The sequence below is a fragment of the Rhinolophus ferrumequinum genome, chromosome 5, assembly GCF_004115265.2.
Source record: "Rhinolophus ferrumequinum isolate MPI-CBG mRhiFer1 chromosome 5, mRhiFer1_v1.p, whole genome shotgun sequence".
NCBI classification, from domain to species: Eukaryota; Metazoa; Chordata; class Mammalia; order Chiroptera; family Rhinolophidae; genus Rhinolophus; species Rhinolophus ferrumequinum.
In genome coordinates, this window is record NC_046288.1 from 18,020,414 (window position 1) to 18,035,945 (window position 15,532).

The 15,532-nt window shown below is 39.8% G+C and overlaps 1 protein-coding gene across 7 annotated transcripts in view; it reads left to right on the top strand.

Moving 5' to 3' along the window:
- The window catches only part of CRACD (capping protein inhibiting regulator of actin dynamics), a 256,852-nt gene that overhangs the window by 25,118 nt on the left and 216,202 nt on the right, over positions 1 to 15,532 (top strand). The window contains exon 1 of one of the 7 annotated variants that reach the window (XM_033105792.1): positions 8,548 to 8,566. The exons of the other annotated variants lie outside the window; for them this stretch is intronic. The gene's annotated coding sequence lies outside the window, so the exon portion shown is untranslated. Of the gene's footprint in view, positions 1 to 8,547; positions 8,567 to 15,532 lie in introns of those variants that run through there. 7 annotated transcript variants of the gene reach the window in all.

The window sequence follows — 15,532 nt, forward strand, 5'->3', positions numbered from 1 at the left end:
AAATTTCAAGCACGGCCCCCAAAAGTACCCTTGTTACATTTTGTATCTGATCACAGGCTAGTGACAGACCTAGGAAGTGATTCTTCACCTTCGACGACAACTGACGTCATCAGGTCTTGGCATTGTGGCTCGGGACGGCCGGCTGTGGTGGTTGGGCAGTGGGTGAATGAGACAAGTCAAGTGCAGGAGGCTCTCAGGAGCTCTCAGTCCTTGAGGAAGGTGATGAGGAGCCTCTGGAACCTCCTGATGTGAGCCTGTATGATCACACAGGGACAGGGAGCCATTCTTTTCTATGATTCAGCCCTTTTCTTCTGTGGTTACCTGTTTGTGGGATGAGGCCCCTGGCAAGAGTACCCCTGCCTTTTGCTCATGTCCCTACAGGTGAGCCCCAGCTTCTCTGTAATACTTACACCTTCAGTGAGATAAAGTGCGGGCCAGTTCACCTTCACACTGAATGTGTGCTGTCCTGGTTGGCCTGTATTTTTGAAGGTGCCCTCATACTGCCATGGGATGCAGACCAGTCCCTGGTTCCCCACAAACTCCAGAAGGCAGCCACTGCAGCTGGTTAGTTTTGAATATTCTATCTAGAGATAACAAATCAGACAATTGTGTTATTACCTCCGTTTTTAACTTATCTTGGGAACATTGTTAAATACATATCAAAACTCCAGGGTTCTGCGTGAGGAATTTTCCACCTCATTTGGGGATCAGTAGCATATTTTAATTGGCAGCCATCATTCCCAACAGAGTGGCTCAGAGGCAGGTGACAAATAGTGGTAATAACTCTTCCTGGTAAAAAGGATTGTTTTGCTCTGGCCCTATGTCTAGCTGGAGAACACACACACACACACACACACACACACACACACACACACAATGGGGAAGGGAAGACCCGTTACAGTGCTGTGTACATTGAAGAACATAAATAAATAGCTTGTTGAATTAAGTGCATGAAAAAATAAATGAATACATAAGTACCCAGGCATACCTGGGTGTTACAGGTGACTGGAAAACAGCATAGAGGGAGAAGAAGGTGGTGAAAAGAAAAAGTAGAGAAAAGTAAATGGGTTAAGACAAAAAAGAGTGAAAATTAGAGCCAGATACAGTGAAAAGAAATTTAATAAAGAAGTTAGAATTAGCCAAGTTGGTTGAGATGGAAAGTTGTAAAAGAGAGCAAGGATTGCCTGGGTCACAAGATTAGATTAGATGCTTGTCTTTTCAGGAAAAAATGGGTCTTCATCCAGGAGCCTCTATTTCTTGTCAAATATCAGGAATTTAGAAGAGGGAAAGGGATCAAAAAACAAAAACAAACTCAGATAAATGATTCTATTGCAGAGAAAAGTCAGAAGCAGGAAAGGAGCCTTTAATACAGATGGGAAAAGTGAGAGGCGATGAGTGTAGCGGGCCAGGAACCAATCCCCTGTCCTCGCTCAGGCCTGCAGGGGTTACTGGAGTGACTTGGTTTGCTGAAGAATCCGGCCTGTCCCCAAACATGCCTGATGTCTCAAATTTCTACCATTTGATTTACTTCTTTGGACCTAAATGTGTGCTGCTACGGGGTTCCTTTTAAAAATGCAGTGCTCTGCCTGGGAGGGGAAACCTTTTACTAACAAGGAGTAGTGTATTAATAAGGCACTTCATGGAAAAGCAGGTCCCGCTTCTACAACTCATTGTGTGACAAAGTTAGTTCTCTCCACCTCACTTTTCAGATCAGAAGGTTGTACTGGATGCTGTCACGCATTCAGTAATATTTATTGAATGACTACTGTGTGCTAGAGATTGCTTTAGATCCTGGAGAAATAACAGTGAGAAAAATAGACTTAAACTCCTTGCCTTCGTATAGCTCACATTCTAGTGTATATGCAGAGAAGGCAGACAATAAACAAATGAATAAGTACAATATATAGTATTTCAAGTCATGGTTTAGGTTTGGAGGGAAAAAAGCAGGGAAGGAGGACGGGGCATGTGAGGGTAGGGAGATGGTGGCGATGGCTGTTTTAGATAGGGTGGTCGGGGACAGCCCTTCAGAGAAGCTGATGTTTGAAGGAGGTGAGGAAACAAGAAGCCATGTGGTTATTTGGAGGAAAAGCAATTCAGACAGAGGGAATACGTGCAATGGACCTGGCGCAGAGCCTGTGTGCCTGCCATGTCTGAGGGAAGTGAGGAGTCCCTCACTGGTTGAGGGAAGGGAGAGAGCAGCAGGAGAAAAGGTCTGAGGAAAGCTGGAGCAGACTCTGCAGGGCCTTGGGGGACCTTTGGAAGGACTTTGGCTTTTACCCCATCTGAGCAAGGAAGACATTGGAGAGGTTTAAGCATCGGAGTGGCATGACTTTGGGAGTAACAGCAAGGAGACCATTTAGAAGGTTTTTCACAGCTTGGACCGGAGTGATAATGATGGAGAAGTTCAGATTCTGGATAGATTTTGGAGGAGACGACACAAACACACACAGGGAGAAAGGGAGGCAGGGTGAAGATGGAGGCAGCGGTCGGGTTGATGCTGCCGCAAGCTACGCAGCCCAGGAGCCACCAGAAGCTGGAGGAGGCAGAGGAGGAGCCTGCCTTAGAGCCTCTGGAGAAAGTACGTGCTGCTGACACCTTGACTTCAGACTTCTGGCTCCAGAACTGTGAGAGAATAGGTTTCTGTGGTTTTATACCGCCAAGTTTGTGGTAAATTGTTATGGCAGCCCTAGGAAACAAATACAGGGGTGTATTAGACTTTAATGTGGAGATGTTGAAGTGGCCAGTGAATTTGGATTTCAGGGAAAGGATCTGGACCAGAGATACAAAATTGCGAGTCTTTAGTATAGCGGTGATGTTTGAAAGCGGTGAGAATGGAGGAGATCCCCAGGAGAATGTGTCTTGAGAAGAAAAGAGGTACAAGGGCTGCGTCCCATGGCCCTCGTCTGTTCAGAGCTTGGGCAGGGGAGGGGGTTTTAGGAAGACCAGCTGGTGAGCTCATTTGGGCAGAAGTCTGGAGAGGGGGAAGCCCCGAATCTTTCTCCCTTTCTAAGTATCAAGGGGGAAAATGATGTATTGAGTTAGAGACCTCCTGCTTCGAAGGCACTCAGTGAGCTTTCATTCTGTGCTAACCTCAGATGTCTTCCACCAGGGAGCATTTTATATCACGGGAGGACGGAAGGCTAGGGACGGACTTTCCTCCTCTTCAGGAACGAGTGTAGAAAGCTGCCAGGATATGCTGGACCAGCATGGATGCTGTGTCTTCTGTCCTTTTCTCACTTCAAAAGACAGAATATACCAGATCAAAGGAAGAATTAGAACCAATTAGAGAGATACAGTCTTTCAAATAGTCATAGCTGGTGGAAACTAGAAGGGGTTTCTTTAATGTGATACTGGGTACAGGCTCAGCATACAGCTCTATATGTAATGGGTGAGCAACTTACGTAATTATTATTCATTAATAGCTACTTTCTAATCCTAAACTTTCATTTTACTGATAAGGACTTGGGACTCAGCGATTCAGGAACCAACAGCAATTCCCTTAAGCTACAGAAAGAAAGAGAAATCAGTGAAAAGTCCTTAGTTTGCCACCCAAACCCTTTGCTTTCTGGTGCCAACTCCATTTCCATTCCAACCCCTCACCCACTGCTCTCTTGTATGACGCTCTGCTTAGTCACCTCCCTTTCCTCTGTGCAGGCCATTGGGCCCTCTGCATGCCATGCTTTCCCCAGGTGTGCTTTGCCTGCAATCCCTTCCACTTCCTCACTCCTTACCCAGGTCCTTGCTCATTTTCATGGCTCTGACAACACATGTGAATTCTTTTCTGACCCATCGAGCCACATTACCCTCTTCTTTGAAATGCTCTAGCGTGATTCCCAGGACACTGGGTGCTGCAGCTACTAAACTGGGGGTGATGAGCGAAATGCTCTTAGCTCCCGGCCCCCTTCCCTCTCCTGCAGACACTGCCTGCCTGCGCTGCAGAGCAGAAATTGCTGGGTGAATACTGAACCGTCCTTTTTGCTTGGCCACTGCCCTGCTAACAGAAGTTGTGTGTTGTGTCTGGCATGGCCTGTGGGACATTTTGCCTTCATTTGTTACCTGTGAAAAGACTTTGTAAGGCTGTGAAGTTGGATCCCTCTCATAATATCTGAATTAAAATAGCTAGCATAATAGCCCTATTTGTACGAACCACTTCTAATAATCAAATAGCTTACTTCTTTAGGTAAGACTTTTGTTCTCCTAAAGTTTCTGCACTAGGATAAACTTAGGATAACCCAGGAAAAGAGAAAATTGATTCTTTGCAAGAAGGATACTGATAACAGTGATGTGTGCCCGCAGTAACCAGTATCTTTTCAGATAGACACTTTCTTGCTTCAAGGGCTGAGAAATACCAGCACTTCTTTGCTGATAGTAATGAAGGATTCATCCTCTTGTATTTACCTTTGCTCTTCCATCTAAAATTATATTTACCTTGTCAATAGACGATCTAGATTGTTTTCCTCTACCTTAATATATGTGACAGTAACATTTACTGGTTGTATTTATTTATTTTTTTTTAATTCTTTTTTTTTTTTTAAAGATTTTATTGGTTAAGGGGAACAGGACTTTATTGGGGAACAGTGTGTACTTCCAGGCCTTTTTTCCAAGTCAAGTTGTTGTCCTTTGAATCTTAGTTGTGGAGGGTGCCGTTCAGCTTCAAGTTGTTGTCCTTTCAGTCTTAGTTGTGGAGGGCGCAGCTCAGCTCCAGGTCCAGTTCAACCTTGTGGTTGAGAGCCCGTACTCCAACCAACTGAGCCATCCAGGAGCTCAGCGGCAGCTCAGCTCAAGGTGCCGTGTTCAATCTTAGTTACAGGGGGCGCTGCCCACCATCCCTTGTGGGACTCGAGGAATTGAACTGGCAACCTTGTGGTTGAGAGCCCACTGGCCCATGTGGGAATCGAACCGGCAGCCTTTGGAGTTAGGAGCATGGAGCTCTAACCTCTTGAGCCACCGGACCGGCCCTATTTTTTAATTCTTAACAAAAGTTGCAGAGTTGGAATATCTAGGTCCAAAAAAATTCTAAACTCTGGCTAAGGTTCATAGCATAAGAATCATAAATTATGCTTCTGTTTATACTTTCACTCTTATAAATTATTTTTATGTAAGGCCTTCTATCTTGTGTGTCATAAAGGTGTTCATTAAAACTTTGAATAAATGGATACATACCATAATTATATATTTTTTTCCATATAATGAACATTTGTATACAACTTTTTGAGTTGGATGTATGTTTTCAATCTCTTGGGTATATTCCTTGGAGTGAAATGAATTGCTGGATCATATGGTACCTGTATGTTTAATATTTTGCGGAGCTGCCAAACTTTTTTCCATAGCGGCTGTCCCATTTGACATTCCCACAAGCAGTGTATGAGGGTTTTATTTTCTCCACACACTTGCCAACACATATTGTGAGTGTTTTGGATTGTAACTATACTAGTAGCTGTGAAGTGGTATCTTAGTGTGATTTTGATTTGCATTTCCCCGAAGGCTAATGATGTAGAGCATCTTTGATGTGTTTATGGGCCATTTGTGTATCTTTTTTGGAGAAATGTCTATTGAGATCCTTTGCTGATTTTATATAGGGTTGGTTTTTAAAAGTGGTTTTGCAAGAGTTCTTTGTATATCCTAGATACAAGTTCCTTAACAGATACATGACTTGCAGATACATTCTTCCATTCCGTGGGTTGTCTTCTCACTTTCTTGATGGTGTCCTTTGAAGCACAAAAATTTTAAATTGTGACATAGGACAATTTAATTTTTTTGGGGGTCATTTATGCTTTTGGTGTCATATTTAAGAAACCGTTGCCTAATCCATGGTCATGAAGATTTATGCCTATGTTTTCTTCTAAGAGCTTTATAGTTTTAACTCTTACGTGTAGGTCTTTGATGCATTTTAGTTCATTTTTGTATATGGTGTAAGGTAGGGCTCCAACTTCATTCCTTTGCGTGTGGATATACAGTTGTTCTGGCACCGTTTCTTGAAGAGACAATAGTCTCTCCCTCATCGAACTGTCTTGACACTCTTGTTAAAAATCAACTGACTGTACATGTGAGGGTTTATTTCTGGACTGTCAGTTCTATTCCATTGTTCTATTTGTTTATCCTCATGCCAGTGCTACATTGTCTTGAGCAACGTGGCTTTACTCCTCTCCTTTTAATACTCAAATGATAAAAAAAGGGCATTTAAGTTGTGTACAGTGGAGTTGTCTCTTATTGGATTCAGTAACACAGGAAAGGTGCAAAACAAGTACTGGTGCAGTTACCCTTGAAAATCCTTAGGAAGGTGCAGTGTTGGAGAGCAAGCACCATTTTTCATTGGTTCAGTATAGTCAGTGTTTCCTTAGTTGTTTCTTTGAGTACCAGCTGAAGGAGTTGGCCTTCATTTAGGGGCTCTGCTATTTAAACACATAGAAAGTGGGTCCAAAGCAGATTTACATTGCTGGCAGAATTGCTGACAGTATTTGTTTCCATTGCTCCTTTCTGCCCCTCTACTACTCTTCCTACTCTCTCCCTTTGTCTTCTGCTCCTTTCTTTTTCCCTCTTTCTCTTCTGTCCCCCTCTTCCTTCTCTTCCCCTTTCTCCTTTCTTCCTCCTCCTTTTTTCTTTCAGCCCCCTCTCACCCTCCAGCATACTTTGTTGAATTTCTGTAGTTTTGATTTTAGCAGTTAAAATACCTTTGGGGCAAGCAGACATGAGAAACACCGATGTGAAAACACTCTATTTTATGTTCTTTTTACGTTAGGTTTACTTCTTTTTGATTCTCTGTGTTACAACAAAATTGCTTTTCAATTTTGTAATCTTATTAATAAGTACCATCTGCAAAGGAATTTACCCTTCTATGTCAATATCTAATTTGAACCTCAAAATTGCTTTATACAGTGGTTAGGTATTAAGATTCCTATTTTATAGATGTCTCTGGGCCTTTATATATGTCATTCCCTCTGCCTAGAAAGACACTTCCTACCCCCTACATGCCACCCCTTTTCTCCACTAAATTCTTTCGGGACCTGCTTCCTCTAGGAGGCTTCTAACATGCTTCCTTAACACTCAGTATTTTCTCACCATGGTGTCAACTGGACTGTACTGTCAATTTCCTCTCCCAGACTGGTAGCCCTGGCAATGGGAACTCTCTCTTTCAAAACTGAATTTCCAGCATCCAGCAGAGTGCAAGGATATGTTGTTATTAGATGAATCAGCTAATATAGCTAATAACTTGCACTTAGTTGTTTAAATATCTGTATTCAGTCCTTTCTCAATGATACTATGCTGATTCCCTAAAAATTTATCTGAATTATTTGTCCTAACGGGCGTGGCTTTGTCTCTGAGTATTAAAGAATGTGAGTGGGGTCTGCTCTCTGTGCTATGCTGCAGGCTCCTTTCACATTCTGGCAGTGTGGCACACATGTTTGCATTTATGTATTCATATATAATGCATACATATACGTATGCGTGTGTGTGTGTGTGTGTGTGTGTGTGTGTGTGTGTGTATACTGTATAATGGACTCAACCGTGACCTGTTCCCCAAAGGATATGCTACCTACACACTGAAAAAGCCTTCTGCTAGTTCTTTGAAAGTTTCCCAGTGACCTCTTATTGGAGATTGTGATACAGATTCCTTTTTCCTTGTAGTGGTTGTTAGAGATGGGTATTGAGCAATGTTTATGATATAACATGAACTTAACAGAGCAGAATCTAAATTACTTGAATGGCACGATTGTAATTGTTTCATTCCTTCTTTTCACATAGACCCTTCAGGTAGTGTGTTAGATCCTGGCATATAAAGGTGACTAAAAAAGGGCCTCTGCTTGCATGGAACATACACTTTATTAAGATTAGTCATGGAAACAAATGAATTCTACCATAACAGGGTTAGTGCTACAATAGCGATAAGAATAGGATGCCATGAGGCCTGACAAGCGTGGCAGCTACTCTGCCTGCAGGTATTTTGGGAAGACATCATGGATGAGCTAGATTTTGAAAGGAGAGTAGGAATTTACCAGATGAGAAGTAGGAAAGAATTACACAAAGATACCAGTCTATGGAAAGATCTAGTTTAAAAGTGAATATGTATATGGTAAAAAACTGAAGAGGCATGTTCCCAAATGAATAGTTGAATGGTTGGTGTTTTATGGTTTTAGAATTATGGGTAGGTTTCTTTTTTTTCTTTTTAAGAATTTCCTTTAATATTGTTGCTCTAGTGTTTTCATAATTCAAAATAAAATGAAATAAAAGCCTGTGACTATTGTATCAGAGCCTTAGTGAATTGATTTGTTTCTTATTGCCTATATTTCTACTTAATTTAACATCCAGATAAAAAAAAACTAATATTGCCCAATTTACTAAATTGTTAAGTTTTTTAGAAGAGAGCACAGAACAGGATACCATTTGGTTCCGTTTTTGATAAACAGACCCGTTTCCTTTTCCCTTGAGTTTCCATTGACTGGGTCTCATCTGGGAGGCCAGGATAGGCCTGGTGGGAGTTACCCTTTGCTTAAGTGTCTTTTAGCCTGGTTGAGCAGAAAGAGAGTTTATCCAGCATACAATTAGTGGAGTGCACTCAACCAAAAAGGTGAGACAAAAGGGTAGCTGGGAGGGACCTGGGATGGGAAAGAGCGGATTATTTTAGTTATAAGGGAAGAATCCACAGATGGAGCTCTCAGAGGGCACTGCAGGTCCTGAAAAGGGAGCAAGCAACACGGCAGGTGAAGTCAGGCTGTACAGGAAACCAAGTCTGCAGACACTTGGCTGGTGGTGGAAGGTTCCTTTTTTGTGGAGTCCGGCGTGCCTTGCCAGGGCAGGGGAAGCCATTGAAAAGGCCCCATGCTGCCCAGACACCAGGCTCTGGACGTTTTCCCAAAACAACTTCAGAGTGAGGCTGAATAGGCTTTTCAGTTCACTGTGACACAGCGAAGGGTATGACTGGCTCTAAAGGTGCATATACAAACATGTCTTCTTTCTGATTTTATTTGTGGAAGGGAGATTAAAAACAAAATATTTTAAATTTATATTTGAGTCGTCACATTTTCCCCCCTTCAGAGATTGTTTTTCCCTGTCCCTTTTGCCTGACGATTGTTTATTTCACCTGGGTCAAAACCAAAGTTATTTCTAATGTCCTCCTAATAATTTTTTTCTTTTCATCTCTTTTCTTTAAAAAATGTAAAAACCTCAACTTGGTGCAATAACACGTTTGTCTTTTTCCCAACAACAGAAGACAAGTGTGGGTTTATCGTTTGAACAGTTTACTAATTTGAATGATCAGAACATGAGCACTAGAAGATTGACATGCAAGGGAATATACAAGGCAGGATAAGAAAAATTAGAACTTACAAACACTGTTTTTCTAATAGCTTATAATTTGTGTTACTAGCTGAGTATGTAGTATTTTAAAATACCTTTCAGAACTGCGTTAAAAATGGTAATATTGTAATTAGTTTACACGGTGACAGATGATTACTGGAATTAGTGGGGTGATCACATTGTAAGGTATAAAAATGTCAAATCACTTTATTGTACACCTGAAACTAATATAAATAATATAAAATTGTATACCAACTATACTTTTAAAATTAAATAAAATGTTTTAAAAATAGTGGTAAAAAACTAAAAGGAATTATTCAAAATGGTAGTATTTGCTGGAAATACGATTATGTGTTCTGGCCCACAAAATATTATTTTTTTTCCAGAGATGGTTTAAACCATTCTAAATTTGATGTCTATAAATCATCTTACATTATTTGTAGGCAACCAAGTACACAGGATCAAATATTAAATGGCACCAGATTTTCATTCGTCTTAAGGACCTGGTATGGTATAAGTCCAGAGTCAGATATCACCTCTGCCTAAGAAGTTCTACATAATTTTTAATTTTTTTTAACAATGCTATTACAACACACACACACACACATTAACTGCATAGGTGACTAAAGAATTCTTTTGTCAGATAATCTCTGATTATAAACTAAAGAGTGGCTCCCACTTTTATGGACCTTCCTTTGAACTTTTGAGTATTGCATATGCTGTGGTAAATGGTGGTAGCTTACCAACTCATTGGTAAGGTCCGTGTTCTAGAAGATACAGTTACAAAATAAAGGCCCATCACTCATCAACAGATAATTTCAGTGACAAAGCCAAGGTGACAAGACTTAAAATATTTATTACTTTTAAAGGCACCTACTCTTTATGACCAGTAACCAGGACACCGATCCTTATTAACAAAGACAACTGGTATGTTTAGAGTTACTACTGGCCTTACCTCTAAAAACAAAATTGCGAAACTTATCATTTCTAAAGCTACATTAAATTGACCCACTCATTTTTTGTTTTACCCCAATTATCTTATTAACTTAGATCAAGTTAAATATCTGCATGATTGTCTTTTGTCCAGATTCTTTCCTATCAGCAACACTTTGTACTTAGCACTACTTTGCGTAAGACCCACCTGGATGTTCTATGGACAATGTGTCACATACACTTTTATTTTTAATGATCTAGGTATGTGTACAGCATGACAGCCAGAAATACAAACACCAGATTGAGGTAGAATGCTCAGGTAAAAGGGCTAATTCATTTTCTGATAAAAGCATTTTTGTTTCTTGCCTTTATTTATTCTTCTATAGGAGGTACCTATTTGGTATTTGTGGTTGATAATAATGACATCATGAAAAGTTAAACAATATATTAATTTACAGCATCAGCATAAGAGATGTAGCAAGACAGTAAGAGTCAAAATAGTGCTATGAAGTCATAACAGAAAAATATCATTATAGCTAGAGAGGTAAGGGAGGGCTTTGGGAAGACTGTGGGATTTTTGTTCATTTATGAAAAGTTTATCAAGAGCTTACTAAGTTTCTGGAACCTCTCTAGGTATTGAGCATACAACAGTAGACAAGATCAGTTCTCTGCTCTTAAAGTGCGTACATTTTGGTGGGAGAACAAGACAATAAACAAACAAACAAAAAAATCTAACAAAAAATATCTGATCATGGCTCTTCATATCTTTAGGATGCTATGGTAGAGTGCTTTGAGAGGATATTTTAGATTGTTGGTCAACGTAGGCTGCTTTGAAGGGGTGATGTTTCAGCTGAGACCTGAAGGACAGAGGGACTCAGCTGTGTGGCGATTTGGGCACTCCAGGCAAAGGGGCAGCCGGGACCCTGGCCCTAAGGCTGATGGGAGCTCAATATGTTGGAGGAACAAAAAAGAGAGCAGAAAGGTAGGTAGGGACCAGATCAGGTAGGACTTGTTTGTTTTGTTTGGTTGGTTTTCTGATAAAGACTTTGGATTAAATGCTAATTGCAGTGATAAACAATGGAGGACTTTAAGCAAAGGAGGGCCAGGAGCTGGTTTATGATTTCATTCTGGATGATGTGTAAGGATGGATTTAAGGATGGTAAGAGCAGAAGCAGGGATACAAATTACGGGGCAATTATAGAAATCTAATCAAGAGAGTGTAGTGTCTTTTCCTAGGAGGGTGGTAGGGGGGATAGGGTGAGGTGGATAGATTTAGGATATGTTTTGGGTATAGAGCCTACAGGACGTGCTCATGGATTTTGAATGGCATGTGAGGGAAATAGAAATCAATGATGACATAGATGTCTGGCTTAAGCAACTGGGTAAATGATGGTGAACTTTGAAGAAAGGATAGGATTTGGGCAAAAGGAGCCAGGAATTTCGGTTTTGGAGGGTAGGAATAGATATGGCTTATGGAGTAGGCTTTTAAGATTTGGTAAAAACAAAAAGTTTTTACTCTATTTTTCCAAAAACAGAGGACATCAAATGCTATTCAGTAAATTAAAAAACATTATAAATGTGTATTTTTTTTCTACATGATGGGCTGTCAGGAGAGGAAATAGACCAGGTAGGTTGGGGAAATGAAGAAAGAGTGGAAAATAGAAACAAGAGGAATAAGCAAGTCAGAGAAAGACACAGAGAAGAAATATAGAGATACAGAAAAAAATATTACAGATAAAAGAGGCACTCAAAATTAGACACAAAGAGCATGCATACCCACACAGCTTCTGCATCTCCTGCATTCTACACATAGAGCTAAAGAGAGATGCTAGGGGCAATTGTAAGGAGGTCAGAACATTTTTTTCTTTATTGTAATTAACTGTGGAAGTAATACCAAGAGACCTACCAAAAGCAAATGAGACCAAATCTTTTTCCGAAGTAGGAAAATTGCCTTTATTCCATTCTTTGTTATTGGTGAAGGATCTTGTACTCTGAAATGTTTCCAGGATAAAAAAGACTTTTTTCAGTTTGTTATTAGCTAAGTGGTAAGTTCGATAATGACCTGAAAAGTATATCAGCAGCAGTGAACACTTATTCAATTTGTAAAGAAAAGAGGCTCTCAAAAAAGGTATTCCTTCCCTGACTTCAGCTTGTACTACAGGGCAACAATAATCAAAACAGTATGGTATTGGCAGAAAAACAGACATATAGATCAATGGAATAGAATTGAGAACCCAGAAATAAACCCAGATAAATATGGACAGATCATTTTTGACAAAGACGCCAGAAACATACAATGGAGAAAAGACAGCCTCTTCAATAAATGGTGCTGGGAGAATTGGATAGCCACGTGCAAAGAATGAAACTAGTCTGCTGTCTGTCACCATGTACCAAAATTAACTCAAAATGGATCAAAGACTTAAAGATAAGACCTGAAACAATAAACTGCACAGAAGAAAACATAGGTACTAAACTTACGGACCTTGAGTTCAAAGAACATTTTATGAATTTGACTCCAAAGGCAAGGGAAGTAAAAGCTGAAATATATGAATGGGACTATATCAAACTAAAAAGCTTCTGCACAGCAAAAGAAACCATTGACAAAATAAAGAGGCAACCAACTGAATGGGAGAAGATTTTTGCAAACAACGCCTCAGATAAGGGACTAATATCCAAAATATATAAGGAACTCATACTACTCAACAACAACAAAAAAAAGCAATTAAAAAATGGGCAGAGGACCTAAAGAGACTTCTCTCCAAAGAGGACATACAAATGGCCAATAGACATATGAAAAAATGCTCAACTAACCATCAGAGAAATGCAAATAAAAACCACAATGCGATATCACCTCACCCCAGTCAGAATGGCTATCATCAACAAGACAAATAGTAACAAGTGTTGGAGAGGCTGTGAAGAAAAAGGAACCCTCATACACTGTTGGTGGTAATGCAGACTGGTGCAGCTGCTATGGAAGGCAGTGTGGAGGTTCCTCAAAAAATTCAGAATAGATTTACCATATGACCCAGCAATCCCTCTCCTGGGTATCTACCCCAAAAATCTGAAAACAGTTATCCATAAAGACATATGTGCTCCAATGTTCATTGCAGCTTTAGTTATGGTGGCCAAGACATGGAAACCACCAAAGTGTCCTTCAACCAGATGGAGGGATAAAGCAGTTGTGGTATATATACACAACAGAATCTGTTCTGCCATAAGAAAAGATGAAATAGTACCATTTGCGACGACATGGATGGATCTTGAGATTATAATGCTAAGCGAAATAAGCCAGACAGAAAAAGTCGAGAACCATATGATTTCACTGATATGTGGTATATAAAACTGAAAACAACAAAAGAATAAGGCAAACGAATGAAGAAACAAAAACTCATAAACACAGACAATAGTTTAGTGGTTACCAGAGGGTAAAGGGGAGGGAGGTGGGAGATGAGGATAAGGGGGATCAAATATATGGTAATGGAAAGAGAACTGACTCTGGGTGGTGAACACACAATGTGATATACAGATGATGTAATACAGAATTGTACACCTGAAATCTTTGTAACTTTTCTAACAATTGTCACCCCAGTAAACTTTAATTTAAAAAAAGTATTCTTTCTCCTTAATGGAAAGAGTAAGAAATTAACTGTCCATTAATAGGTTAAGGTGAGCTGCAGGAATAAACACATGAACAAATACATAACAAATATATACATACATCCCATTCCATATTATACCATATCCTAAACCCATTTATTATTTTGTGTAATAAATAGGATCCATTTGGAATAGAAAAATACTTGAGTTTTTTGTTTGGTTATTGGATCTACATTTATCCTAGACCCATTGTTAATTTTCTTAAGAATTGATTATTGGTAAAAAATGTGATTACTAGAAATCCACAAGAACCTACAAATGAATCAATTTAACAGGGAGCTATGAGGAAGATTTTAGATAAGATTATTATTAGAAGACCAAGAAGAATATTAGGTGTACCATAAGAGGAGGTACATTATTAGGACCTCCACTGTGCTTCACCCCAAAAGGCCAGTGAATAACACAAAAAATAAAAATAATTGAGTTTAAAAGCTATGGTACTGCATTGGGGAAAAGTCATGAACTACATTTGGTTGAAGATTTTTCTTTTTATCCCTCCCCTCTGCACCCTTCTTCTTTCCCTCACTCCTTCCTCCTCTCTTTCTTTCTTTTCCTTTCTTGCTTTCTTTTATTTATTTATTTTTTGAATTCTTATATGACCTTTCCTTAAGAGGACAGGGAAGGAACACTCAATGAAGACGTTACACCCGGGTTCTGTTCTTTATGATTATGTCCTAGTATTTCCAGTCCTGATTTTGGACTAGATTTCCAAAATCAGTTTTAATGTAACATTCTAAAATAATACTTAACATGAAACTTGCAGTTGTCCTCTTGTCCTGGCTTCTTGCCTTTCAGGATTTTGATCCTTCCGATGATGCTCTCATCATCCCACTGTTACCCATCAGGGCCAGCTCTTGCTGCCGAAGGCCATGGACACTGAGAAATGCCTGATGAGCTGACCGGGACGTGTTGTGATGTATAAAGACAGATAAATGATCACTGCCGTTTCCTAGTGAATGATACTAAATACCTGCGACAAGAGGAGTTGTTTATGAATGAGTCGTTCATGCTAGTTAAAATGAAACGTGGTCTGCTTAGTATGGAAAGTTTTATGCAGGAGGTATTGTTTGAACTTTCCTAGGAGGTTTCAAGGTGAGTTTTGTTTATTACATATAACTTTATAAAAGGTTAAGTGAATGGATTACATATGAAAGTGTTTTAAGTATTAAAAGAGAGACGTTTTACCTGGACTATCGTTTAAACACGAAAGTATCTTTCAGGTGTAGCCTTCACTGCCGGTGGTGTCTGTAGGTTGCCACATAGCTGCACAATTTGGTTTTATGCATGAGTGTGGGTGGGTTTAGTGGAGTGCTGATGGCTTGGCCAGGAACAAAACATACTGCTTGACATACCTTGTCTACAAACATTCTTGTCCAGGTGACAGAGATTAGAATAGATTTCAGGAGGCACTTTAAGAGCAAAAGAGGAGAAAGGGGGAGCTTGAGAGATGTGTGTAGCCCATCACTAAATATTTCCTTCCCATTTTGCATTATGCAACCAGGAGTCCTTAAAAATATTAGTAGAACCTCTAAAATTTATTTATGTGGCTTTCTCAAAAACCCTAAGGACTTCTTTTTCTACCTTCACGCGGGAATTATTGCAAGTCTGTGTTTGGCTGAGAGTCATATCAGCACAAGTGTGGTGCTTG